The 4736-nt window shown below is 44.6% G+C and overlaps 1 long non-coding RNA gene across 1 annotated transcript; it reads right to left on the bottom strand.

Moving 5' to 3' along the window:
- Positions 1-235: 235 nt before the first annotated feature.
- On the bottom strand, positions 236-3580 carry LOC119012933. The gene is made up of 3 exons (XR_005072634.1): positions 3082-3580; positions 737-805; positions 236-649 (listed from the first exon to the last, which is right to left on the bottom strand). It is a non-coding gene; the product is annotated as an uncharacterized LOC119012933 (long non-coding RNA).
- Between the last annotated feature and the right edge of the window lie 1156 nt (positions 3581-4736).

The raw sequence follows: 4736 nt of genomic DNA, 5'->3' as shown, positions 1-4736 counted from the left end.
GTTTGCTCTCAGGAGTCGAACCCTTGTACCTTAAATATGAACTGAATGAACTTAAAATTATTGCTTGAATGCGTCTGAAAATACACATTGAAGTGTTAGTTTGGGTCGTTTGATGTGGAGTTGAGGTCCTTATCTCCTGTCGGTTTATTAGTTTAATTATTAGAGCACGGCTAAACGGCCTTGACAGCAAGACGTCCTTTAGCCATCCAAAACGCCTAGGAACCGACGTCTTTACATTGCCGTCTGACAGCCTTTTCCTTTGGGACCACACTCCCTCAGCCTTACGACGTCCGTGTTCCTACGGTACAAGCGGCTGTCTGTAATGCAACGCGCTGCTTCTCCACACAGTCACCTGGATTAACCGTCGTCACGTTGACAGGTGAGGTGAATAAAGTTACAAACGGTATAGCAGTTTGACAGTTAACTATATTTTAGAGCACACTGTATCTGACTCTGTGGACGTGGCCCAGAGTTTATGTAGTAGGTCAGCGTTCGGCGGGTGGTGATAATGAGCTGCTACGTGTGGCGTATGAGAGGGAAGTTCCCCGACCCCTCTGGAAGCGATGTCGGCGACGAGGAAGCGCCTTTCAGAGTCAATTAAAAAAACTGTCTTTACTGTTGCCGTCAGTGTTCTGGCTGAAGTCACGTCCTGTATGGAGAGAGAGAGAGAGAGAGAAAAATATTTGTTCCAGCTCTCCTCCTGCAGATCGTAATCTAAATAAGACCCTGGAGCTACCTGGAACGGAGAGCTCAGGTGTGCAGGAGCGGAGCTGGATCCAATACTTCCCCGGGGGGGCCACGTGTGCTTGTCGGGAAAAAAAATAAATAAAAAAATCTTATGACATTCAGTGAAATGAATTGACTGTGGCACACGATATACCGAACAGGAGATTGAGTTTGACAAACATAACAAACATGCCAACAGCATTCTAGACAAAGTGTGTCTTGACATGGCGGGAGCAAAATTTGCGGGCTAGTCTTCTCCATTATCGCATGAAACATAATCAACCACAATGGCTCCTTGTGATGGACCAGTTAAGGACTGCGGACACGTGGCTGGCATCGTACCTGTCCTCTGCTGATTTGTGCCTCGGCCAGTTGAGGCTACCACAAGATGAAATATAATGATTCACGACACTTCACCTTTTCTGGCCGTGGTTTTCTACCCTGAACACTTCCATGAAGCTGGGATGTGAAACCTGCATCAAGGACTCTTCCTCGGCCTTACGTGGAAAAGCAGATCCCGCCTGCGTCTTTTCCTCCGAGCTTCCACGGCTGAAAACTTTCCCCCCCTTGCAACGCTCTCGCTCGCAAAACTCTGATTACCACCCAGCACACGCAGCACACATCTCTGCTGAGTGGTTTAATGTATTCAGCTTCTGCGATGCCTCAGATGATACTCACTCATTATATTTCTACATGCATGTCCTATATAGCTGTGTCCTCATGTAGCACACTACATTAATGTATGAGCGGAGTTGGGGGAACTGAGAGTGGAGGAACTCGGATGACCCGTTGTTCCAACCTGAACACTCTCTCGCTGTTAGTACGCGGAGGAGGGAAAAGGAAACAATCTGCCCTCGTTCACCCTGTTTAAACCTGCCTATAAAATCAATTGCAGCCCTTCAGGCACATACGCAGTGATAAGAGGGTCAGCCAATCAGTGATGTCTGACCAAAGAGCTCTTTTAAAATGACCTGAGACTGACTGATAACGCGGAAAAGAAAGGCTATCATTGTCAAGTGGGACAAACCTTTGATTCTCTGCAGAAAACATTTGTGCTGACCGCAGAGAAGCTGCAGGTTTGGTGCTTCATGTTATTTTCATTCGCCTGGATGCCTCGACGTCACGTAACAGCTACTCTCTCTCATGTAATATATCAAAAATGTACATTTAAAGCAATGTCGCGAGGTGATAACAGCGAGAACGCCCGAGGGAGAGCGCGGCGTCCAAACCAGGTAATAATATTTCATTAAAACGTCGCGCGATGAGGACGCCGTCGGTCTCCGTCGGACTCATTGCTCACTCTGAAGATTTCTTGCCTCGGCCGAGCAAGGACCGCAAAGTGCCTCGGTCAGCAATAACCCTGTAATATTTACAGTCACATCAGATATGAAACAGTCTCCGCCACTCCGGAGCTGCAGGTAGTGAACGGTCACACTCGAGTTAAAGTTGCCGTCACGCTCCGTCGTGAGGGGTCGTCCTTCTCGCCGGTGTGTTAAGTGGTGGTGGTTATTGTTAAAAATGGTCGTCAACACCTGCAATTTCAAAGCAAACCTCCTTATTCTTAAAAAAAAACAACTTATCTCAGTGTGTTATATATGTTCTTGTGCACGTTAAAAGTTGTGAGAGTTAAGAAGGTCTGCGTCCTCTCCCACCCAACACTTCTCCTGAAACGCCTCGTCAGCCGTCACCGTGTCACACACTCACATAATTTACGCCTGGCAGCTGGTTTGGCACGTAGGAACCGATTTAGCACAGCTGCTCTTGTTGTCGTTGGTGGTGCCGGGTCAGGTGGGTGTGGGCGGACCAATCAGAGCAGAGTATTACTATAGTGGTAGTACTTTACGCCCGTGTATTAGGCAGAAGCAAAATGTTTATTTACTCCGATCCTACCATTCTTTTCAAAACCAAAAGTGAATTAAACATTTTAAAATGTATAGATCACTGTTTCAGAAACAGAAATGTGTCTTATTTTATTCCCCTTGTTTTTCAATGAATTAATACATTATTTAATGTTTTTGTAAACGTACAAACACCTCTCGGATCATATTTTGCCGTCCTGTATTGAGAAAAAGTTTTGATTTTGCTGCAGAAATTTTTGCATAATTTTATAATCGAACAATATTATCATTAAATTTCACAACATGGAAACAGGATTTATGTGAGCATCTGATCAGTCTCCTGTAGTGAGACCATGTACGTTTACAATAAAGTAACAGCCATCCAAACGTATCACACCCACGACTTCAACGCCGCGTCAGTCAAACAATCCCAATATCGTATCTGCTGTTCGTCCGCTCGTTTTAAATCAGTTCATTAACACTCCTGGTTCAAATTGTCTGTCAGAAAACGTTTTACCAGCGTCCAGCTGCTCCTCCAGCAGTTCATCACCGAGGCTGAAGCAAACCGTCTCCCAGGTGGAGACTCTCTGAATGTTTCGACAGCTTTGCATCACTTTTGTGCAGCCTCGTTTGAGTGGCGGAGCAACAGGTGGAGCACAAGACTTTCTCAGCCTCCTTCACACATGTGACGAAGCGGTTTCTAATAGCTGAGACAAACCTGCTTTTAGTGACGCTGGCAGCTTTTCAGTGGTCAAAACACCTGGCTGGAGAATCAGACTCCCGTCAGGATGGAGATGGTTTTAAGATGGACCAGTGTCAGCTCTGAGATCAGTCGCTTTCTCCATGTTGCCCGGGTTGAAAAGGGCGAGAGGATCGTGAGAAATGACTCTGAACTCTGGTCGTTTAGATCTGACGGGACCTGGAGTCTTCAAACAAACCTGCAGCACATCTGGAGCCGTGACACAAAACAGGCTATGTGCAGTGAAATGTGACGAACAGGGATTTTTTTTTTTTATTTTTTTTAATCTTCGGTCATGAACATTCAACGAGCAAATTAAACGACAGCAACACACTTCTGTCCAAATGCCAATACCTAAAAAAATGTTAATAAAATTGATTTAGTTATTTATTTTCCACTAAAATCTGCTGGTGCTGGTGGGTGCAGCCTCCCCCCCCCCGATACACTTCCTACATCCACGACCACGTGGGATCTACAGTAATCACATCGCTCTTTAATCCTAATTACATGAGGCAGTGTGTTTACGCGTGTGTGAGTGTGTGTGTGTGTGTGTGAGAGTATATACGTATAGGAGCAGGGGAGAGAACAGAGGAAAAGAGAGCGATTCCGGAAATAACGATAGAGAAAAGCGAGGAAAGAAGACGAGGCTGGGCGGATTAGAGTCGCCGCATCACAGCACATAATCAGCTCAACTCCCCTTTTTGTCTCCACGTACACAGAACATGTCACGGCTCTGTGTAGCTCCACATAAAAGAAACATTTCATCCAATGGGAAATCTGCACGCCTGTGTGCTCTGATTAACCGTGAGTGGGTATGATTTTCCTCCGGACATATATCACTTTTTCTTTTTTTCTGATTCAAATCAGTAATGACTTGACTCGATTGCCCAACCCCCTTCTCTACACTCAAAAAAAGAAAATGACAGAAACGGGAATACCTACATTCAATAAAGAGAATAAATAATATTAAATTAGCATTTCTTTTTTTCCCCCTTAATAAACTGTTTCTGAGATCATCGCTGGGTGTCCATTAACTCCTTTCACAAGGATTTACACGCTGCCCTGGATCGCTATGCTAACTAGCAATAGGCTCAATTAAAGGTGCATTTTGTAGTTTTTGTTGGGGGGAAGAAATATTAATCTGATTTCTCTAAACAAACTAAAGACACAAACTGACCCTGAAAGACAACTTCCATTTTTTTTTTTTTTTTAACTTTTTTTTTTTGTTTATGTGGCGGACCCTGCCACCTCTCTGGCTTCAAACAGTGGAACCTTATTAATCTCCAAACCCCCCCCCCCCCCAGGACGGCTTGTTTACTCAGTTATGGGACGAAAACTAAATGAAATATGTCTTGAGTTTGTATGATGTCGTGAATATTAAAATCCTGAGTTTGAGTGCCATCTCCCAAAAAAATTAAATATAAATAAAAAGG

This window comes from Acanthopagrus latus, chromosome 22, assembly GCF_904848185.1.
Source record: "Acanthopagrus latus isolate v.2019 chromosome 22, fAcaLat1.1, whole genome shotgun sequence".
Taxonomy (NCBI): domain Eukaryota; kingdom Metazoa; phylum Chordata; class Actinopteri; order Spariformes; family Sparidae; genus Acanthopagrus; species Acanthopagrus latus.
This window is presented reverse-complemented; position numbering and strand designations above follow the sequence as displayed.